Raw genomic sequence first — 25,942 nt, 5'->3', positions numbered from 1 at the left:
AGTCAGCAGCTGGATGATCTTGTTGGTAAGTTCCAGGATCTTCTGCTCATAGTCTCTCTCATGTATCAGTGGGGGCTCCGGAATGAGGTTCTGGGTCCTGCTTGATCCTCCCAACACATTAGGATGGCGACAGGCTATCTCCCTCTTATCAGATGTCTTCTTCACTACGGTGTAATTCTGAAAAAAAAATAATCTAAATGTGTATATCAATCCTAATATTTTTAGTGGTTCTTTTGTCCACATTTGTAAACCATATGGTGTAGTGGGAACTGGATGAAGACAGAAGGCTCAGGACTCCACCCACTGAAGATGGCAGGAGATGTAAGGTGTAAGGCTCATACACATGGGGCAATTTTAGCTAATTTTCCAAGGGATCTGTCTAGACCAGTGGTCAGGGAACTTGGTCCTCATTACCCCACACAGTGGGGACCGAGTTCCCTGACCACTGGTCTAGACTATAGAGTAATGTCAATGTGACTCCCCTCACCTCCCAGGTCAGGCCCCTGTGTTAGTAATAGGGATACGAGTGATGTCACTGACATTCCTAGACTCCCCTCACCTCCCAGGTTAGGCCCCTGTGTTAGTAATAGAGTGTGATGTAATTGACACTCCCAGACTCTCTCACTTCTCCAGCCAGGTCCTTGTGTTAGTAGTAGTGATATAAGTGATGTCACTGTGACTCTCCCCTCCACAGACAGGTCCCTGTGTTTGTAATAGGGATATGAGTGATGTCACTGTGACACTCCCCTCCCAAGTAAGGTCCCTGTGTTCGTCATAGGGATATGAGTGATGTCACTGTGACACTCCCTTCCCCAGACAGGTCCCTGTGTTAGTCATAGGGATATGAGTGATGTCATTGTGCTACTCCCCTCCCCACTCAGTTCCCTGTGTTAGTCATAGGGATAAGAATAAATAACACTGACACTCCCAGACTTCCCTCACCTCCCCAGTCAGCAGATAGAGGATCTCCAGTGTGAGATTTACTATCCTCTCATCCATTTCTTTTCTGTCTTGGTCCATCCTCAGTGAATCAGGACACGTCTCATCCTCACATGACTTCCATCAAGACTGTGGTTTACCTCAGCTGAATCACCTAGGAATAAATATTATAATTACAATAATCACGAGGTGAACCCATGACCAGCAGTACAGCGATAATGTCCTGTACATGAATGATCAGCTGGAGCATAATCTAATAAACCATAAAAGACCAATCAGAAAGTTAGGGAATATATAAGACACATATCATGCTGGTAAAGTAGCTCCTGCTTCACAATTTATTGAGGAAAGCAGAATGCTATATCATACCTCCCAACTTTGCTAACCTGTCCCGAAAAGGGGGTGCAGCCTAGTGCCGTGACCCCCGTTTTTATAATCTTTGTGTGGGTGCCCAGCTCTCTTAGCGACTAGGCAGCACCCGCCCCCCTCCATGCACTCCCACCCTCTTCCCTGCACTGAAGAGAGGGGTCATGCACAAGCGCACATCTTCTCTTCAGAGATACACTTCCAGTCCTGCCCTGTTACAGGCGGTGTTTGAAAAATGCCAGGAGATTATTTTGTTGGTACTTTATCTCCACGCCAAGACCAAGGGGTCATTCAGACGGCTGCAAATTTGCAGGCCGGGAGAGAATAGATATACTGCGCATGCTTAAGGCCTGTATTATGCATGCGCAAGTCCATCCTGCTACTTGATTGACAGGAAGCCAGAGTTTGGGGGGTGGTAACCGGATGTTTCTGGGCGTGTCGGCGAAACTACAGATTAGCCCAGATGTCTTCAGGGAAGTCATGTGATGTCAGCTCCAGCCCTGAACAGCCTGTTTCTATTGCAGCCACCGAGTTAGTCCTGTGCTACGGCATAAACTGCACACACTGGCAAAAATCATTTGATGGTGCGTGTTTGAAAATGGATTTGCAGCTAAAAGCAGGGAGTGCACTCTGGCTGGGCAGCTCATATCTGGTCGCAAGGCAGAGTAACAGCCATGCGATCAGGTCTGAAAAACCCCCTTAGTAAATAGACCTCTATGTAACATATTCCCCATCACCTGTCTATGAGGCTGCTAACCTTCAGCCAGCTGCCACCTGCTTTTACCCACACAGGGTTACACCCTGGTTCCCTTCTAGTGCATGTATACCTACTGACGTCATCAGTGGGCATCAGGTCTTTCAGTCAGACCACATGACTGCTGTCAAAGGAGGGCAGATCTAACATAAAATCCTGCTATCAAGCCACCTCAGACTTGCTTGCACCTCATATAATCTGTCTGCCTCCCCTTCCTACTAGATTGTAAGCTCCTCAGAGCAGGGCCCTCTTCCCTCCTGTTGTCAAAGCCCTCTTCTCTTCACATTTCACTCACAGTTGTCACATACTCAAAGACTCAGTGACCATCTTTGGCCACAAGCCTCTAGTAGTATATTGATCAAGTCCTCACTACTTATATTTAAGCTGTAATGTGTACTGAACTGTGGTGTTCTTTACCTGTACTCTATTTTTGTTATTTATTCAATGTGATGCTAAGTTTTGTCTCCCTGTACTGCTGCATTGTACGGCGCTACGAAACACTTTTGGCACCCTATAAATAAAATAATAATAAAAAATAGCTTCATGCTCAGCACATGTACCCCCATACTCAGTCACTACCCAGCATTATACATCATATACTGTATACAGTCCTGGGCGGGATGTACTAAAAGGATGATTGCAGAAAGGGATGATCGGGATGATTGAGTGCAGTTCACCTCCAATACACTAGATGTCACAATTTTTACTGATTTCAACCTTAACGAACTAAAAAAAAAAGGTGTAAACATCAAATTATATGTCATTCAGACCATCTAAGTGTCTTTTGTCCTTATAATTTGCAGTAAAAAGTGCATTATCCCATTTTTATTGTATATTAAACTACACATACCTATATTGTTTATTTCCAGTGGAATGATGCTATATATTTTCTATTTAAATGGGATGATCATGTTTTTTTCACAGGTAATTATACCTGGGACTGTTTTCTATGTGTTAGCAGTGGGATGATGGCTATATCTTTTTTATTTACGTGGGATGATCGGGTTTTTATCGCAGATAATTAAACCTGGGACAGTTTTCTTTGCGTTTCCAGGGTGATGATGGCTATTTATTTTATATTAACGTGGGATGATCACGTTTTTATCGCAGATAATTATACCTGGGACCGTTTTATATGCGTTTCCATGGGGATTATAGCTATATCTTTTCTATTTACGTGGGATGATCACAATTTCATCGCAGATAATTACACCTGGGACCGTTTTCTTTGCGTTTCCATGGGGATTATGGCTATATCTTTTCTATTTATGTGGGATGATCAGCTTTTTATCGCAGATAATTATACCTGGGACAGTTTTCAAAGCATTTCCATTAGGGATTATGGCTATATCTTTTCTATTTACGTGGGATGATCACCTTTTTATCGCAGATAATTATACCTGGGATGGTTTTGAATGTGTTTCCAGGGGGATGGTGGCTATATCTTTTCTATTTACGTGGGATGATCACCTTTTTATCGCAGATAATTACACCTGGGACAGTTATCTATGCGTTTCCATGGGGATTATGGCTACATCTTTTATATTTACGTGGGATGATCAGCTTTTTATCGCGGATAATTACACCTGGGACAGTTTTCAATGCGTTTCCAGGGGGATGATGGCTATATCGTTTCTATTTACGTGGGATGATCACGTTTTTATCGCAGATAATTACACCTGGGACCGTTTTCTTTGCATTTCCAGGGGGATGATGGCTATATCTTTTCTATTTACGTGGGATGATCACAATTTCATCGCAGATAATTACACCTGGGACAGTTTTCTTTGCGTTTCCAGGGGGATGATGGCTATATCTTTTCTATTTACATGGGATGATCACCTTTTTATCGCAGATAATTACACCTGGGACAGATATCTATGCGTTTCCAGTGGGATGATGGCTATATCTTTGCTATTTACGTGGGATGATCACAATTTCATCGCAGATAATTATACCTTGGATGGTTTTGAATGTGTTTCCAGGGGGGTGATGGCTATATCTTTGCTATTTACGTGGGATGATCACAATTTCATCGCAGATAATTACACCTGGGACCGTTTTCTTTGCGTTTCCAGGGGGATGATGGCTATATCTTTTCTATTTACGTGGGATGCTCACAATTTCATCGCAGATAATTATACCTTGGATGGTTTTGAATGTGTTTCCAGGGGGATGGTGGCTATATCTTTTCTATTTACGTGAGATGATCAGCTTTTTATCGCAGATAATTATACCTGGGATGGTTTTGAATGTGTTTCCAGGGGGATGTTGGCTATATCTTTTCTATTTACGTGGGATGATCAGCTTTTTATCGCGGATAATTACACCTGGGACAGTTTTCAATGCATTTCCATGGGGATTATGGCTATATCTTTTCTATTTACGTGGGATGATCACAATTTCATCGCAGATAATTACACCTGGGACAGTTTTCAATGCGTTTCCAGGGGGATGTTGGCTATATCTTTTCTATTTACGTGGGATGATCAAGTTTTTATTGCAAATAATTACACCTGGGACAGTTTTCAATGCGTTTCCAGGGGGATGATGGCTATATCTTTTATATTTACGTGGGATGATCAAGTTTTTATTGCAGATAATTACACCTGGGACCGTTTTCTATGCGTTTCCAGGGGGATGATGGCTATATCTTTTCTATTTACGTGGGATGATCACCTTTTTATCGCAGATAATTACACCTGGGACAGTTATCTATGCATTTCCATGGGGATTATGGCTATATCTTTTCTATTTATGTGGGATGATCAGCTTTTTATCGCAGATAATTATACCTGGGATGGTTTTGAATGTGTTTCCAGGGGGATGGTGGCTATATCTTTTCTATTTACGTGGGATGATCAAGTTTTTATTGCAGATAATTACACCTGGGACCGTTTTCTATGCGTTTCCAGGGGGATGATGGCTATATCTTTTCTATTTACGTGGGATAATCACCTTTTTATCGCAGATAATTACACCTGGGACAGTTATCTATGCATTTCCATGGGGATTATGGCTATATCTTTTCTATTTATGTGGGATGATCACAATTTCATCGCAGATAATTACACCTGGGACAGTTTTCTTTGCGTTTCCATGGGGATTATGGCTATATCTTTTCTATTTATGTGGGATGATCAGCTTTTTATCGCAGATAATTATACCTGGGACAGTTTTCAAAGCATTTCCATGGGGATTATGGCTATATCTTTTCTATTTACGTGGGATGATCACAATTTCATCGCAGATAATTATACCTGGGACAGTTTTGAATGCGTTTCCAGGGGGATGATGGCTATATCTTTTCTATTTACGTGGGATGATCACCTTTTTATCACAGATAATTACACCTGGGACAGTTATCTATGCGTTTCCAGGGGGATGATGGCTATATCTTTTCTATTTACGTGGGATGATCACAATTTCATCGCAGATAATTACACCTGGGACAGTTTTCTTTGCGTTTCCAGGGGGATGATGGCTATATCTTTTCTATTTACATGGGATGATCACGTTTTTATCGCAGATAATTACACCTGGGACAGTTATCTTTGCGTTTCCAGGGGGATGATGGCTATATCTTTGCTATTTACGTGGGATGATCACAATTTCATCGCAGATAATTATACCTTGGATGGTTTTGAATGTGTTTCCAGGGGGATGATGGCTATATCTTTGCTATTTACGTGGGATGATCACAATTTCATCGCAGATAATTACACCTGGGACCGTTTTCTTTGCGTTTCCAGGGGGATGATGGCTATATCTTTTCTATTTACGTGGGATGCTCACAATTTCATCGCAGATAATTATACCTTGGATGGTTTTGAATGTGTTTCCAGGGGGATGGTGGCTATATCTTTTCTATTTACGTGGGATGATCAGCTTTTTATCGCAGATAATTATACCTGGGATGGTTTTGAATGTGTTTCCAGGGGGATGGTGGCTATATCTTTTCTATTTACGTGGGATGATCAAGTTTTTATTGCAGATAATTACACCTGGGACCGTTTTCTATGCGTTTCCAGGGGGATGATGGCTATATCTTTTCTATTTACAAGGGATGATCACCTTTTTATCGCAGATAATTACACCTGGGACAGTTATCTATGCATTTCCATGGGGATTATGGCTATATCTTTTCTATTTACGTGGGATGATCAGCTTTTTATCGCAGATAATTATACCTGGGATGGTTTTGAATGTGTTTCCAGGGGGATGGTGGCTATATCTTTTCTATTTACGTGGGATGATCAAGTTTTTATCGCAGATAATTACACCTGGGACAGTTTTCAATGCGTTTCCAGGGGGATGATGGCTATATCTTTTATATTTACGTGGGATGATCAGCTTTTTATCGCTGATAATTATACCTGGGACAGTTTTCAATGCGTTTCCGGGGGGGTGATGTCTATATCGTTTCTATTTACGTGGGATGATCACGTTTTTATCGCAGATAATTACACCGGGGACCGTTTTCTTTGCGTTTCCAGGGGGATGATGGCTATATCTTTTCTATTTACGTGGGATGATCAGCTTTTTATCGCAGATAATTATACCTGGGACAGTTTTCAAAGCATTTCCATGGGGATTATGGCTATATCTTTTCTATTTACATGGGATGATCACAATTTCATCGCAGATAATTACACCTGGGACAGTTTTGAATGCGTTTCCAGGGGGATGTTGGCTATATCTTTTCTATTTACATGGGATGATCAGCTTTTTATCGCAGTTAATTATACCTGGGATGGTTTTGAATGTGTTTCCAGGGGGATGGTGGCTATATCTTTTCTATTTACGTGGGATGATCACCTTTTTATCGCAGATAATTACACCTGGGACAGTTATCTATGCGTTTCCATGGGGATTATGGCTACATCTTTTATATTTACGTGGGATGATCAGCTTTTTATCGCGGATAATTACACCTGGGACAGTTTTCAATGCGTTTCCAGGGGGATGATGGCTATATCGTTTCTATTTACGTGGGATGATCACGTTTTTATCGCAGATAATTACACCTGGGACCGTTTTCTTTGCATTTCCAGGGGGATGATGGCTATATCTTTTCTATTTACGTGGGATGATCACAATTTCATCGCAGATAATTACACCTGGGACAGTTTTCTTTGCGTTTCCAGGGGGATGATGGCTATATCTTTTCTATTTACATGGGATGATCACCTTTTTATCGCAGATAATTACACCTGGGACAGATATCTATGCGTTTCCAGTGGGATGATGGCTATATCTTTGCTATTTACGTGGGATGATCACAATTTCATCGCAGATAATTATACCTTGGATGGTTTTGAATGTGTTTCCAGGGGGGTGATGGCTATATCTTTGCTATTTACGTGGGATGATCACAATTTCATCGCAGATAATTACACCTGGGACCGTTTTCTTTGCGTTTCCAGGGGGATGATGGCTATATCTTTTCTATTTACGTGGGATGCTCACAATTTCATCGCAGATAATTATACCTTGGATGGTTTTGAATGTGTTTCCAGGGGGATGGTGGCTATATCTTTTCTATTTACGTGAGATGATCAGCTTTTTATCGCAGATAATTATACCTGGGATGGTTTTGAATGTGTTTCCAGGGGGATGTTGGCTATATCTTTTCTATTTACGTGGGATGATCAGCTTTTTATCGCGGATAATTACACCTGGGACAGTTTTCAATGCATTTCCATGGGGATTATGGCTATATCTTTTCTATTTACGTGGGATGATCACAATTTCATCGCAGATAATTACACCTGGGACAGTTTTCAATGCGTTTCCAGGGGGATGTTGGCTATATCTTTTCTATTTACGTGGGATGATCAAGTTTTTATTGCAAATAATTACACCTGGGACAGTTTTCAATGCGTTTCCAGGGGGATGATGGCTATATCTTTTATATTTACGTGGGATGATCAAGTTTTTATTGCAGATAATTACACCTGGGACCGTTTTCTATGCGTTTCCAGGGGGATGATGGCTATATCTTTTCTATTTACGTGGGATGATCACCTTTTTATCGCAGATAATTACACCTGGGACAGTTATCTATGCATTTCCATGGGGATTATGGCTATATCTTTTCTATTTATGTGGGATGATCAGCTTTTTATCGCAGATAATTATACCTGGGATGGTTTTGAATGTGTTTCCAGGGGGATGGTGGCTATATCTTTTCTATTTACGTGGGATGATCAAGTTTTTATTGCAGATAATTACACCTGGGACCGTTTTCTATGCGTTTCCAGGGGGATGATGGCTATATCTTTTCTATTTACGTGGGATAATCACCTTTTTATCGCAGATAATTACACCTGGGACAGTTATCTATGCATTTCCATGGGGATTATGGCTATATCTTTTCTATTTATGTGGGATGATCACAATTTCATCGCAGATAATTACACCTGGGACAGTTTTCTTTGCGTTTCCATGGGGATTATGGCTATATCTTTTCTATTTATGTGGGATGATCAGCTTTTTATCGCAGATAATTATACCTGGGACAGTTTTCAAAGCATTTCCATGGGGATTATGGCTATATCTTTTCTATTTACGTGGGATGATCACAATTTCATCGCAGATAATTATACCTGGGACAGTTTTGAATGCGTTTCCAGGGGGATGATGGCTATATCTTTTCTATTTACGTGGGATGATCACCTTTTTATCACAGATAATTACACCTGGGACAGTTATCTATGCGTTTCCAGGGGGATGATGGCTATATCTTTTCTATTTACGTGGGATGATCACAATTTCATCGCAGATAATTACACCTGGGACAGTTTTCTTTGCGTTTCCAGGGGGATGATGGCTATATCTTTTCTATTTACATGGGATGATCACGTTTTTATCGCAGATAATTACACCTGGGACAGTTATCTTTGCGTTTCCAGGGGGATGATGGCTATATCTTTGCTATTTACGTGGGATGATCACAATTTCATCGCAGATAATTATACCTTGGATGGTTTTGAATGTGTTTCCAGGGGGATGATGGCTATATCTTTGCTATTTACGTGGGATGATCACAATTTCATCGCAGATAATTACACCTGGGACCGTTTTCTTTGCGTTTCCAGGGGGATGATGGCTATATCTTTTCTATTTACGTGGGATGCTCACAATTTCATCGCAGATAATTATACCTTGGATGGTTTTGAATGTGTTTCCAGGGGGATGGTGGCTATATCTTTTCTATTTACGTGGGATGATCAGCTTTTTATCGCAGATAATTATACCTGGGATGGTTTTGAATGTGTTTCCAGGGGGATGGTGGCTATATCTTTTCTATTTACGTGGGATGATCAAGTTTTTATTGCAGATAATTACACCTGGGACCGTTTTCTATGCGTTTCCAGGGGGATGATGGCTATATCTTTTCTATTTACAAGGGATGATCACCTTTTTATCGCAGATAATTACACCTGGGACAGTTATCTATGCATTTCCATGGGGATTATGGCTATATCTTTTCTATTTACGTGGGATGATCAGCTTTTTATCGCAGATAATTATACCTGGGATGGTTTTGAATGTGTTTCCAGGGGGATGGTGGCTATATCTTTTCTATTTACGTGGGATGATCAAGTTTTTATCGCAGATAATTACACCTGGGACAGTTTTCAATGCGTTTCCAGGGGGATGATGGCTATATCTTTTATATTTACGTGGGATGATCAGCTTTTTATCGCTGATAATTATACCTGGGACAGTTTTCAATGCGTTTCCGGGGGGGTGATGTCTATATCGTTTCTATTTACGTGGGATGATCACGTTTTTATCGCAGATAATTACACCGGGGACCGTTTTCTTTGCGTTTCCAGGGGGATGATGGCTATATCTTTTCTATTTACGTGGGATGATCAGCTTTTTATCGCAGATAATTATACCTGGGACAGTTTTCAAAGCATTTCCATGGGGATTATGGCTATATCTTTTCTATTTACATGGGATGATCACAATTTCATCGCAGATAATTACACCTGGGACAGTTTTGAATGCGTTTCCAGGGGGATGTTGGCTATATCTTTTCTATTTACATGGGATGATCAGCTTTTTATCGCAGTTAATTATACCTGGGATGGTTTTGAATGTGTTTCCAGGGGGATGGTGGCTATATCTTTTCTATTTACGTGGGATGATCACAATTTCATCGCAGATAATTACACCTGGGACAGTTTTAAATGCGTTTCAAGGGGGATGTTGGCTATATCTTTTCTATTTACGTGGGATGATCAGCTTTTTATCGCGGATAATTACACCTGGGACAGTTTTCAATGCGTTTCCAGGGGGATGATGGCTATATCTTTTCTATTTACATGGGATGATCACGATTTCATCGCAGATAATTACACCTGGGACAGTTTTCTTTGCATTTCCAGGGGGATGATGGCTATATCTTTTCTATTTACGTGGGATGATCACCTTTTTATCACAGATAATTACACCTGGGACAGTTATCTATGCATTTCCATGGGGATTATGGCTATATCTTTTCTATTTACGTGGGATGATCACAATTTAATCGCAGATAATTACACCTGGGACAGTTTTCAATGCGTTTCCAGGGGGATGTTGGCTATATCTTTTCTATTTACGTGGGATGATCAAGTTTTTATTGCAGATAATTACACCTGGGACAGTTTTCAATGCGTTTCCAGGGGGATGATGGCTATATCTTTTATATTTATGTGGGATGATCAGCTTTTTATCGCAGGTAATTATACCTGGGATGGTTTTGAATGTGTTTCCAGGGGGGTGATGTCTATATTGTTTCTATTTACGTGGGATGATCACGTTTTTATCGCAGATAATTACACCTGGGACCGTTTTCAATGCGTTTCCAGGGGGATGATGGCTATATCTTTTCTATTTATGTGGGATGATCAGCTTTTTATCGCAGATAATTATACCTTGGATGGTTTTGAATGTGTTTCCAGGGGGATGATGGCTATATCTTTTGCTATTTACGTGGGATGATCACAATTTCATCGCAGATAATTACACCTGGGACAGTTTTCAATGCGTTTCCAGGGGGATTATGGCTATATCTTTGCTATTTACGTGGGATGCTCACGTTTTTATCGCAGATAATTACACCTGGGACCGTTTTCTTTGCGTTTCCAGGGGGATGATGGCTATATCTTTTCTATTTATGTGGGATGATCAGCTTTTTATCGCAGATAATTATACCTTGGATGGTTTTGAATGTGTTTCCAGGGGGATGGTGGCTATATCTTTTCTATTTACATGGGATGATCACCTTTTTATCGCAGATAATTACACCTGGGACAGTTATCTATGCGTTTCCAGGGGGATGATGGCTATATCTTTGCTATTTACGTGGGATGATCACAATTTCATCGCAGATAATTACACCTGGGACAGTTTTGAATGCGTTTCCAGGGGGATGATGGCTATATCTTTTCTATTTACGTGGGATGATCACCTTTTTATCGCAGATAATTACACCTGGGACAGTTATCTATGCATTTCCATGGGGATTATGGCTATATCTTTTCTATTTACGTGGGATGATCACAATTTCATCGCAGATAATTACACCTGGGATAGTTTTCAATGCGTTTCCAGGGGGATGTTGGCTATATCTTTTCTATTTACGTGGGATGATCAAGTTTTTATTGCAGATAATTACACCTGGGACAGTTTTCAATGCGTTTCCAGGGGGATGATGGCTATATCGTTTCTATTTACGTGGGATGATCAGCTTTTTATCGCAGGTAATTATACCTGGGACAGTTTTCAATGCGTTTCCAGGGGGATGATGGCTATATCTTTTCTATTTACATGGGATGATCACAATTTCATCGCAGATAATTACACCTGGGACAGTTTTCTTTGCGTTTCCAGGGGGATGATGGCTATATCTTTTCTATTTACATGGGATGATCACAATTTCATCGCAGATAATTATACCTGGAACAGTTATCTATGCATTTCCATGGGTATTATGGCTATATCTTTTCTATTTACGTGGGATGATCACAATTTCATCGCAGATAATTACACCTGGGACAGTTTTCAATGCGTTTCCAGGGGGATGTTGGCTATATCTTTTCTATTTACGTGGGATGATCAAGTTTTTATTGCAGATAATTACACCTGGGACCGTTTTCTATGCGTTTCCAGGGGGATGATGGCTATATCTTTTCTATTTACGTGGGATGATCACCTTTTTATCGCAGATAATTACACCTGGGACAGTTATCTATGCGGATTATGGCTATATCTTTTCTATTTACGTGGGATGATCAGCTTTTTATCGCAGATAATTATACCTGGGATGGTTTTGAATGTGTTTCCAGGGGGATGGTGGCTATATCTTTTCTATTTACGTGGGATGATCAAGTTTTTATTGCAGATAATTACACCTGGGACCGTTTTCTATGCGTTTCCAGGGGGTTGATGGCTATATCTTTTCTATTTACGTGGGATGATCACCTTTTTATCGCAGATAATTACACCTGGGACAGTTATCTATGCATTTCCATGGGGATTATGGCTATATCTTTTCTATTTACGTGAGATGATCACAATTTCATCGCAGATAATTACACCTGGGACAGTTTTCTTTGCGTTTCCAGGGGGATTATGGCTATATCTTTTCTATTTATGTGGGATGATCAGCTTTTTATCGCAGATAATTATACCTGGGACAGTTTTCAAAGCATTTCCATGGAGATTATGGCTATATCTTTTCTATTTACGTGGGATGATCACAATTTCATCGCAGATAATTACACCTGGGACAGTTTTGAATGCGTTTCCAGGGGGATGATGGCTATATCTTTTCTATTTACGTGGGATGATCAGCTTTTTATCGCAGGTAATTATACCTGGGATGGTTTTGAATGTGTTTCCAGGGGGATGGTGGCTATATCTTTTCTATTTACGTGGGATGATCACGTTTTTATCGCAGATAATTACACCTGGGACAGTTTTCAATGCGTTTCCAGGGGGATGATGGCTATATCTTTTCTATTTATGTGGGATGATCACGTTTTTATCGCAGATAATTACACCTGGGACCGTTTTCAATGCGTTTCCAGGGGGATGATGGCTATATCTTTTCTATTTACATGGGATGATCACAATTTCATCGCAGATAATTACACCTGGGACAGTTTTCTTTGCGTTTCCAGGGGGATGATGGCTATTTATTTTATATTTACGTGGGAGGATCACGTCTTTATCGCAGATAATTATACCTGGGACGGTTTTAAATGTGTTTCCAGTGGGATGATGGCTATATCTTTTCTATTTACGTGGGATGATCACGTTTTTATCGCAGATAATTACACCTGGGATAGTTTTCTATCCGTTTCCAGGGGGATGATAAATATAAAAGTTATAGCCATGTGGGATGATCAGGTTTTTATTGCCAATATGTATACCTGGGACTGTTTTTTATATGCGTTTCCAAGGAGGTGAAGGCTATAACATTTTTATTTACGTGGGATGATCAGGTTTTTATCGCAGATATGTATACCTGGGACCATTTTCTATGTGCTTTTATGGAGATGATGGCTATATGTTTTTTTTTTTATTTACAAGGGATGATCACGTTTTAGGGGCCTTATTCTGATTCACTCCTTCTGCCAAATTCCTTCTTAGTTGGACAAATCCATGTGCACTGCAGGTGGGGTAGATGTGACATGTGCAGAGAGAGTTAGATTTGAGTGGGGTTTTACTTCATAGTGAGATCTATATTGCAGTGTAAAAATAAAGCAGTCAGTATTTGCCCTGCACAGAAGCCAAATAACTCACCCAAATCTAATTCTCTCTGGACATTTACACCTGCAGTGCACATGGTTTTATCCATCTAAGAAGGAATTTGCCAAAAGGAGTGAACCAGAACAAGGCCCTTAACCCCTTGAGTGGTATGCCCGGAGATATTCCTGGCTCAGCTGCGCTGCCGCAGCGGGCTGTCCCGGAATATTTCCGGTCATATCACTAATGCAGAATAGGTGTGCACCAGTGGTGTCCAGGTGTGCAACACTGGTGCAGCACCTCTAGAGCCCTCTCCCACACCCTTCCAGTCCCCCCGTCACCTTCGCTCCGTCAATCGGTACCCTGGACCTCCGGTGACCCGCCAGCCAGCCGCCCGTCGGCGGCAGGCTCGGGTGTGGTCGGCGCGGCTCGAGGGGACTCGGGAGTGCTCAGGCACCAGACTCCTCCCGAGCCGCCGCGAACATCCCCCAGCTTGCCGCCGACTTCACTGCTGAATGTGACAGGCGGCTTAGGCAGAGGGGACAGCGGCAGCACTGCAGGGAAGCGCTGGCGTACTATCGCCGGAGCGGAGGCGAGGGAGGGGGGCTTGCAACTTTATGTGGTGGGTACTTCTGGGGCAGGACAAACCTGCCCTGATAGGTTTGTCCTGCCCCAGCAAAACCCACCACTCAAGGGGTGCCGACATGTGCCGACAGGCGGTATTTCATGCCCTACCATCCACTAGGGCGTGGTGGGAGAATAAAATAGTGTGCCGAGCGCAGCGAGGCACCGTGCCCGAAGCATTGCGAGTGAAGCGAGCGATGCGAGGGTCCGATTCTCATTGCCAACTGTGTCCTTGTCGACTGTGTCGACATTCGGATCAAAAAACAGTGAAAAACCCATGTCGACCTTATGACCAGTCGACCTTCGTCATGTCGACCTTTATGCAAATTCGACCTTAAGTCATGTCGACCTTGGCCCATGTCGACCTTAAGTCAGGTCGACCTTCCTGCCAGTCGACCTAGTGGGGTCGACCTAATGACTGTAGACCTAAATGCAGTCTGACGAATGATCCCATTCCGTTCAGGACTACTGCAATGCTGTGAGCAGCACCCACCCCTCATTTGTGTTACCACCTCATTCTGGGGGTTATTCTAATCCACTCTTTCTGACAAAATCCTTCTTAGATGGACAAAACCATGTGCACTGCAGGGGGGCCAGATGTAACATGTGCAGAGAGAATTCGATTTGGGTGAGTTATTATGTTTCTGTGCAGGGTAAATACAGACTGCTTTATTTTTATACTGCAATATAGATCTCACTTTGAAGTAAAACCCCACCAAATCTAATTATCTGTGCACAAGTAATATCTGCCCCACCCGCAGTGCACATGGTTTTGCCCATCTAAGAAGGATTTTGTCAGAAAGAGTGGATTAAAATAAGGCCCTCTGAGCCAGTAATAGTCCAGTTTAAATGGCATCCATAGAGTTTACAGGGCTGATACGGGTTAAGTTTGAAAGGGGCTAAGCCAGGTATAATCCTAGTAGAAAGCATACCTCCCAACTCTGAAACTTGACGAAGAGGTACACAGGCGCGCTCCGAAGTGCTGCCCGAAAATTAGCAGGTGTGGCTATGCAGAAAGAGGGCGTGGGGTACTTATGTCGTATCTGGGCGTCAGATCTAGAATTGGGTCGGATTGCATCGTATGCGACCAAATCGTATGCAATGCCATGCGATGAGATGGTCCCGATTTTTCCATAGGAATCAATGTTAAAATGGTCTGAGTCCATTTTAACATAGAATTCAATGGGAAAAAGGGGTCCTTTTCCTTTCCCCACTATCCAAGTGGGCACGGAGTTGGATATAAACCTGTGGCAAGCGTAGCGAGCCACCGAGCCCGAAGCGTGACGAGCCCCGCGAGGGGACATAGAATACTTTTTAAGAAATCTGCATTCGTTCGCTACGCTTCGGGCTCGCCACGCTATATAGAACCAACTCTATGCCCACTTGGATAGTGGGGAAATGAACAGGACCTTGTTAACAATGAATACTATGCAAAATCGCATCGCATGCGATGCAATGCGATTTTGCCAAAAATAGTGTCAAATCACATCTGATTGTATGCCTTAAGGTAAGGCATACAATCACAAAATCGGACGCCCAGATTCTACATAAGTACCGGGCATGGCTTATACTTGCATCTTCCTGCGAACTGCCGTTTTGATGCTGTGGAGGCATGGCCCGGAGGCTCTGTAAGCCTGTAGCCATGTCCCCAGCCCCCTGGCTGCAGGAATAGATGCTGTGCGCATAGAGTTTATTCACCGCTGCTCAACAGCTGATGGGGGAATGCCAACAACCTCCTCCCCCCCCCCCCCGCTGCGGATGCGGGAATGTCCCCCCGGTAATCGGTACTGTTGGTAGGTATTCGAAAGTGCAGTGCGAAAAGGCCTGAGCCGGGTTGTGAATGCGATATAAATAATACCCCTTTTCCACTGCGATTCTCTCAGATCTGTGACACTGGTTGAGGACGCATGAGTTAATCCCAGGTTGGTTGCGTTTACACTGACCAAAATCCCAGTTTATCACAGTCACTTGCAAAAACCTGGGGGTTTAAATTTAAAGCAGTTTTCTAGCTGATTAAAGCTATTTTTCAGCAAGGCTGTGTGATATACATTACAATCAACACTTTATATCGATGTTCAAATCCATAATTAGACAGTATATAGATAAACATAGACAAGTTTACTTACGCTTTGTAAAGCTGCATTTCGGTGAACCATTTTCGCTGCTTGTTGTTTCCTCGGGATACCCATCTGTACTGGTCTCTGGAATAGTCATTTCCATGCAGAGTATCCAGAGCCACAAAAATGTAGACTTCTCCTCCTTTTGGAGCCACCGGTGGGTGATGCATGATAAATTCTCCCGAAATATCATTTTTGAACACTTTTTCAATTATATCAGAAATGTATTCATAGCTCAGCTCCTCTTCAATATTTTGTAAAAATGGTTTGTTGGCCATACTAGAAATAATCTTGATTCTACCACCCTGCACCTTGTAAAATCCTTGTAGTTCCTACATCCTGTCTGGGGTGTTACTGTGTGCTGGGGTACTTCAACAACAGTCTGGTTTTGTATCGCAACATTTAGATACAAAACCAGACTGTTGATGAAGTACCCATTTTCCTTAAATGGATTATGGTATTGTATATGTATGTTTACACAGTATGTCTGTGCAGGTTTGTGTGGATGTATGTACCAGTCAGACCATCGGTGCGCAGGGGGTTAAGCCCCATACACACTGTGAGACCTACACCTGAAAGACTATCAATTTATTCACTTAAGTAGCTTTCATCATGAAAGTCACTCTGGGCCAGATTCTATAAGCTTCAAAAGTGATCAAATGGAGAGTGATAAACAACCAGCCAATCAGCTCCTGCCTGACATTTTTCAAACACAGTCTGTGGCATGGCAGGTAGGAGCTGATTGGCTGTCTGTTTATGACTCTCCATTTTATCACTTTTGAAGCTTATAGAATCTGGCCCCCAGTGTGTATGGGGCAGCGGTGGGTGCTAATGAGCGCTCCCACATAATCGCTGACCCATACACATTGGGCGATGTTGCCCAGACTATCGATAAAGATGATGAGGAAAATTACTGACCTGAAAATTGATGCTCTGTGCATACACTCTGAGCGATTTTCGCCCTTATCAGTGATTTATCCGGGGGTGGACGACTTTCCACCCTGTCGTTCATCCGCTGGTAATACCATCATCCCACTGTAAACGCGTAGAACACAGTCCCAGGTATACATAGCTACTTTAACCCCTTGAGTGGTGGGTTTTGCTGGGGCAGGACAAACTTATCAGGGCAGGTTTGTCCTGCCCCAGAAGTACCCACCACATAAAGTTGCAAGCCCCCCTCCCTCGCCTCCGCTCCGGCGATAGTACGCCAGCGCTTCCCTGCAGTGCTGCCGCTGTCCCCTCTGCCTAAGCCGCCTGTCACATTCAGCAGTGAAGTCGTCGGCAAGCTGGGGGATGTTCGCGGCGGCTCGGGAGGAGTCTGGTGCCTGAGCACTCCCGAGTCCCCTCGAGCCGCGCCGACCACACCCGAGCCTGCCGCCGACGGGCGGCTGGCTGGCGGGTCACCGGAGGTCCAGGGTATCGATTGACGGAGCGAAGGTGACGGGGGGACTGGAAGGGTGTGGGAGAGGGCTCTAGAGGTGCTGCACCAGTGTTGCACACCTGGACACCACTGGTGCACACCTATTCTGCATTAGTGATATGACCGGAAATATTCCGGGACAGCCCGCTGCGGCAGCGCAGCTGAGCCAGGAATATCTCCGGGCATACCACTCAAGGGGTTAAGGGCCTTGTTCTGGTTCACTCCTTTTGGCAAATTCCTTCTTAGATGGATAAAACCATGTGCACTGCAGGTGTAAATGTCCAGAGAGAATTAGATTTGGGTGAGTTATTTGGCTTCTGTGCAGGGCAAATACTGACTGCTTTATTTTTACACTGCAATATAGATCTCACTATGAAGTAAAACCCCACTCAAATCTAACTCTCTCTGCACATGTCACATCTACCCCACCTGCAGTGCACATGGATTTGTCCAACTAAGAAGGAATTTGGCAGAAGGAGTGAATCAGAATAAGGCCCCTAAAACGTGATCATCCCTTGTAAATAAAAAAAAAAACATATAGCCATCATCTCCATAAAAGCACATAGAAAATGGTCCCAGGTATACATATCTGCGATAAAAACCTGATCATCCCACGTAAATAAAAATGTTATAGCCTTCACCTCCTTGGAAACGCATATAAAAAACAGTCCCAGGTATACATACTGGCAATAAAAACCTGATCATCCCACATGGCTATAACTTTTATATTTATCATCCCCCTGGAAACGGATTGAAAACTATCCCAGGTGTAATTATCTGCGATAAAAACGTGATCATCCCACGTAAATAGAAAAGATATAGCCATCATCCCACTGGAAACACATTCAAAACCGTCCCAGGTATAATTATCTGCGATAAAGACGTGATCATCCCACGTAAATATAAAATAAATAGCCATCATCCCCCTGAAAACGCAAAGAAAACTGTCCCAGGTGTAATTATCTGCGATGAAATTGTGATCATCCCATGTAAATAGAAAAGATATAGCCATCATCCCCCTGGAAACGCATTGAAAACGGTCCCAGGTGTAATTATCTGCGATAAAAACGTGATCATCCCACATAAATAGAAAAGATATAGCCATCATCCCCCTGGAAACGCATTGAAAACTGTCCCAGGTGTAATTATCCGCGATAAAAAGCTGATCATCCCACGTAAATAGAAAAGATATAGCCATCATCCCCCTGGAAACGCATAAATAACTGTCCCAGGTGTAATTATCTGCGATGAAATTGTGATCATCCCACGTAAATAGAAAAGATATAGCCATAATCCCCATGGAAACGCATTGAAAACTGTCCCAGGTGTAATTATCTGCGATAAAAACGTGAGCATCCCACATAAATAGAAAAGATATAGCCATCATCCCCCTGGAAACGCATTGAAAACGGTCCCAGGTGTAATTATCTGCGATAAAAACGTGATCATCCCACGTAAATAGAAAAGATATAGCCATCATCCCACTGGAAACACATTCAAAACCGTCCCAGGTATAATTATCTGCGATAAAGACGTGATCATCCCACGTAAATATAAAATAAATAGCCATCATCCCCCTGGAAATGCAAAGAAAACTGTCCCAGGTGTAATTATCTGCGATGAAATTGTGATCATCCCATGTAAATAGAAAAGATATAGCCATCATCCCCCTGGAAACGCATTGAAAACTGTCCCAGGTGTAATTATCCGCGATAAAAAGGTGATCATCCCACGTAAATAGAAAAGATATAGCCATCATCCCCCTGGAAACGGATTCAAAACTGTCCCAGGCGTAATTATCTGCGATGAAATTGTGATCATCCTACGTAAATAGAAACGATATAGACATCACCCCCCTGGAAACGCATAGAAAACGGTCCCAGGTGTAATTATCTGCAATAAAAACTTGATCATCCCACGTAAATAGAAAAGATATAGCCATAATCCCCATGGAAATGCATAGATAACTGTCCCAGGTGTAATTATCTGCGATAAAAAGGTGATCATCCCACGTAAATAGAAAAGATATAGCCATCATCCCCCTGGAAACGCATTGAAAACTGTCCCAGGTGTAATTATCTGCGATAAAAAGGTGATCATCCCACGTAAATAGAAAAGATATAGCCACCATCCCCCTGGAAACACATTCAAAACCATCCCAGGTGTAATTATCTGCAATAAAAACTTGATCATCCCACGTAAATAGAAAAGATATAGCCAACATCCCCCTGGAAACGCATTGAAAACTGTCCCAGGTGTAATTATCTGCGATGAAATTGTGATCATCCCACGTAAATAGAAAAGATATAGCCATAATCCCCATGGAAATGCATAGATAACTGTCCCAGGTGTAATTATCTGCGATAAAAAGGTGATCATCCCACGTAAATAGAAAAGATATAGCCATCATCCCCCTGGAAACGCATAGATAACTGTCCCAGGTGTAATTATCTGCGATGAAATTGTGATCATCCCACGTAAATAGAAAAGATATAGCCACCATCCCCCTGGAAACGCAAAGAAAACGGTCCCAGGTGTAATTATCTGCGATAAAAACGTGAGCATCCCACGTAAATAGCAAAGATATAGCCATAATCCCCCTGGAAACGCATTGAAAACTGTCCCAGGTGTAATTATCTGCGATGAAATTGTGATCATCCCACGTAAATAGAAAAGATATAGCCATCATCCCCCTGGAAACGCAAAGAAAATGGTCCCAGGTGTAATTATCTGCGATAAAAACGTGATCATCCCACGTAAATAGAAACGATATAGCCATCATCCCCCTGGAAACGCATAGATAACTGTCCCAGGTGTAATTATCTGTGATAAAAAGGTGATCATCCCACGTAAATAGAAAAGATATAGCCATCATCCCCCTGGAAACGCATTCAAAACTGTCCCAGGTGTAATTATCTGCGATGAAATTGTGATCATCCCACGTAAATAGAAAAGATATAGCCATAATCCCCATGGAAATGCATAGATAACTGTCCCAGGTATAATTACCTGCGATAAAAAGGTGATCATCCCACGTAAATAGAAAAGATATAGCCCATCCCCCTGGAAACACATTCAAAACCATCCCAGGTGTAATTATCTGCAATAAAAACTTGATCATCCCACGTAAATAGAAAAGATATAGCCAACATCCCCCTGGAAACGCATAGATAACTGTCCCAGGTGTAATTATCTGCGATGAAATTGTGATCATCCCACGTAAATAGAAAAGATATAGCCCATCCCCCTGGAAACACATTCAAAACCATCCCAGGTGTAATTATCTGCAATAAAAACTTGATCATCCCACGTAAATAGAAAAGATATAGCCATAATCCCCATGGAAATGCATAGATAACTGTCCCAGGTGTAATTATCTGCGATAAAAAGGTGATCATCCCACGTAAATAGAAAAGATATAGCCACCATCCCCCTGGAAACACATTCAAAACCATCCAAGGTATAATTATCTGCGATGAAATTGTGATCATCCCACGTAAATAGCAAAGATATAGCCATCATCCCCCTGGAAACGCATAGATAACTGTCCCAGGTGTAATTATCTGCGATAAAAAGGTGATCATCCCATGTAAATAGAAAATATATAGCCACCATCCCCCTGGAAACACATTCAAAACCATCCAAGGTATAATTATCTGCGATGAAATTGTGATCATCCCACGTAAATAGAAAAGATATAGCCATCATCCCCCTGGAAACGCAAAGAAAACGGTCCCAGGTGTAATTATCTGCGATAAAAACGTGAGCATCCCACGTAAATAGCAAAGATATAGCCATCATCCCCCTGGAAACACATTCAAAACCATCCAAGGTATAATTATCTGCGATAAAAAGCTGATCATCCCACATAAATAGAAAAGATATAGCCATCATCCCCCTGGAAACGCATTGAAAACGGTCCCAGGTGTAATTATCTGCGATAAAAACGTGATCATCCCACGTAAATAGAAACAATATAGACATCACCCCCCTGGAAACACATTCAAAACCATCCCAGGTATAATTACCTGCGATAAAAAGCTGATCATCCCACGTAAATATAAAAGATATAGCCATCATCCCCCTGGAAACGCATTGAAAACTGTCCCAGGTGTAATTATCTGCGATGAAATTGTGATCATCCCATGTAAATAGAAAAGATATAGCCATCATCCCCCTGGAAACGCATTGAAAACTGTCCCAGGTGTAATTATCCGCGATAAAAAGCTGATCATCCCACGTAAATAGAAAAGATATAGCCATCATCCCCCTGGAAACGCATTGAAAACTGTCCCAGGTGTAATTATCTGCGATAAAAACTTGATCCTCCCACGTAAATAGAAAAGATATAGCCTCCATCCCCCTGGAAACACATTCAAAACCATCCCAGGTATAATTATCTGCGATAAAAAGCTGATCATCCCACATAAATAGAAAAGATATAGCCAACATCCCCCTGGAAACGCATTCAAAACTGTCCCAGGTGTAATTATCTGCGATGAAATTGTGATCATCCCATGTAAATAGAAAAGATATAGCCATAATCCCCATGGAAATGCTTTGAAAACTGTCCCAGGTATAATTATCTGCGATAAAAAGCTGATCATCCCACGTAAATAGAAAAGATATAGCCATCATCCCCCTGGAAACGCAAAGAAAACGGTCCCAGGTGTAATTATCTGCGATAAAAACGTGATCATCCCACGTAAATAGAAACAATATAGACATCACCCCCCTGGAAACACATTCAAAACCATCCCAGGTATAATTATCTGCGATAAAAAGCTGATCATCCCACGTAAATAGAAAAGATATAGCCATAATCCCCATGGAAATGCATAGATAACTGTCCCAGGTGTAATTATCTGCGATAAAAAGCTGATCATCCCCCGTAAATAGAAAAGATATAGCCACCATCCCCCTGGAAACACATTCAAAACCATCCAAGGTATAATTATCTGCGATGAAATTGTGATCATCCCACGTAAATAGCAAAGATATAGCCATCATCCCCCTGGAAACGCATAGATAACTGTCCCAGGTGTAATTATCTGCGATAAAAACGTGATCATCCCATGTAAATAGAAAAGATGCTACATAAATCCTGTAACTTTTTTTAACTATAAATATCATTGAAAAGCTTAATGTGATTTCTGTATTTTCTATATTCTGTTAAAGTAAAAAAAAAAATAGTGACATCTAGAGGAGTGAACTGGAACTGCAGGCAATCATCCTGATCATCCCTTTTTGTGATCATCCTTTTAGTATATCCCGTCCTGGGCACACTTGACACAGCATCATGCCCAGCACATAGAACCCCTGTCCAGGCTTGCTGGGTTGGCTAGGAGAGCTACGGTATAGACTGCCTCAGTGTCCAGCACACACACCTTTGTACAGTGTCCAGCATGCACACCCTTCCCACAGCTTCCCCCCCCCCTCTCACACACACACACACACACACAGTGTCCAACACACACCCTCTACCCAGTGTCCAGCACCTCCTCAGCAGTGTCCAACACAAACATATAACCCCCCCCCACACACACACACAGGGCCGTTTCTAGACAATTTAGCTCCCAGGGCAAAGAAATAAAAATGCGCCCCCCCCCCCCCCCCCGCCCCAAAAAAAAAATGCGCGCGGCGAAGCCGCCCGCGCCGAAATAGGGGGTGTGGTTTTTTTTCGAAAGGGGCGTGGCTTAATATAAGAGGCTTGGTCTAGCAGGACAACAATTACCTTACATCTCACTTTTGCGACCTGCATGACCAGACATTGATTACCGCAGGAATTGTCATTGTCCTCCCGCACTTAAGTTGGCCAGCTGAAGGCCAAACAGTGACCTAGTACACCTCACAGATCAAGGCCAATGACAGCCTACTTAAATCATTATACACTATTTATCTGTGATTCCAATAACACATTACGCAGCACACTGTGATGACAATTACACCTTATGTCGCACACCATGACGACAATTACACATTATGTCGCACATCATGATGCCCATTAGACCCCACACTGTGATGCCCGTTACACTCCACACTGTGATGGCAATTACACAATACTCCCCACACCGTAACGCATATTAAACATTCGGTACTTGTGTAATATCTGGGCGCCCGATTTTTTTCATTGTATTGCATCGCATCGCATGCAATATAGTGGCATACAATTCATGCGATGTGATTTTTCATTGTAAAGACCCAATTTTTAATTGAATAGTCACCCATGGGTGATTTCATACCCCCACTATCCAACTACGCATGGAGTTGCTCTTATATAGTGTGGCGAGCGCAGCGAGCCACCGAGCCGGAAGCGTGGCGAGTGCAGCGAGCCCCGCGAGGGGACGCAGAATACATGTAAAGTAATCCGCGTCCGCTCGCCACACTACAGTATATAAAATCAACTCCATGCGTAGTTGGATAGTGGGGGTATGAAATCACCCATGGTTGACTATACAATGAAAAATCGGGTCTTTACAATGAAAAATCGCATCGCATCACATGCCTTAAGTAGTGGCATGCAATGAAAAAAATTGGGCGCCCAGATAATACACAAGTACCACACATTCTGCCCCACGCACCGCTGCCGCCGTTTACTAATATGCCCCCACAGTGCCATATATATATGCCCCCACAGTGGCAGATACGCACCCACATTGCCACACATATGCCCCCACAGTGACAGCTATGCACCCACAGTGCCACACATATGCCCCCACAGTGCCACATATGCCCCCACAGTGCCACAGATATGCCCCCGCAGTACCACACATATATGCCCCCAGTGCCACAGATATGCCCCCACAGTGGCAGATTTGCCCTCACAGTGCGACACGTATGCCCACAGTGACAGCTATGCACCCACAGTGCCAAATTTGCCCCCACAGTGCCACAGATATGCCCCCACAGTGCCATACATATATGCACCCACAGTGCCAAATATGCCCCCAGTGCCACAGATATGCCCCCAGTGCCATACATATATGCCCCCACAGTGGCAGATATGCCCCCACAGTGCCACACATATATGCCCCCACAGTGCCAAACATATGCCCCCACAGTGCCATACATATATGCCCCCACAGTGGCAGATATGCCCCTACAGTGCAACACATATATGCCCCCACAGTGCCACACATATGCCCCCACAGTGCCATACATATATGCCCCCACAGTGGCACATATGCCCCCACAGTGCAACACATATATGCCCCCACAGTGCCACAGATACGCCCCTACAGTGCCACACATATGCCCGGACAACTCACTGTCTGTGCCTCAGCCGCTGCTGCGCTGCTGCTGGGTTGCTGCTGATTTCCTGGGGAGTGGGGACTCGGAGGGGAGGGGAGCGGAGATCACGCGCCTCGCCTTCACAGCCTGAGCCGTCAGCCATTCATACTTTCATAGCTCGCGGGCTGGCTCCTGATTGGCTGCCGCCCGCGAGCTCTGATTGGCTGAGTGACAGCCAAGTGAGCGAGGGGAAGGAGAGACGCGATGCGCTCCCCTCCCCTCGCCTGGGAAATGAAACAGCTGTGGCGACGCGGACGGGGAGAGGGGTCAAAGGCGGCGCTGGGGGGAGCTGCCAGGCGCCCCGGCTGTTTAACAGAGGCTGACAAGCCGTGCGGCGCCCCGGGCTGCTGCACGGCTTGTCCGCCTCTAAAAACGGCCCTGCACACACACAATTCTCAGTTGAAGTAAAAAAAATGGTGACATCTAGTGCAGGCAATCATCCCGATCATCCCTTTTTGTGATCATCCTTTTAGTAAATCCCCAAATGGTGCCCTGCATACACAAATACATCCACTATAACCACAAACCCCAGCATACTACACATCCTATAACTAGCGAGTCTACCACATACCGACATCCTAAAAAAGAAACCTCCTCTATTACCCATAACGCCCAGCATAAACACACAACAGCGCACATATACCTGTACCACAGCCGCACAGCATCTGCCATGAGCCAGAC

General features: G+C 43.1%; 1 long non-coding RNA gene across 1 annotated transcript; it reads right to left on the bottom strand.

Annotated features, from left to right (window-relative positions):
• Nucleotides 1-25,942, bottom strand: LOC146006948 (uncharacterized). The gene is made up of 3 exons (XR_014444137.1): nucleotides 25,905-25,942; nucleotides 943-1,093; nucleotides 1-177 (listed from the first exon to the last, which is right to left on the bottom strand). It is a non-coding gene; the product is annotated as an uncharacterized LOC146006948 (long non-coding RNA).

This window comes from Crinia signifera, chromosome 6 (assembly GCF_055691185.1).
Source record: "Crinia signifera chromosome 6, ASM5569118v1, whole genome shotgun sequence".
NCBI lineage: Eukaryota > Metazoa > Chordata > Amphibia > Anura > Myobatrachidae > Crinia > Crinia signifera.
The sequence above is the reverse complement of the archived record's forward strand: the minus strand, read 5'-3'. Positions and strand labels throughout refer to the sequence as shown.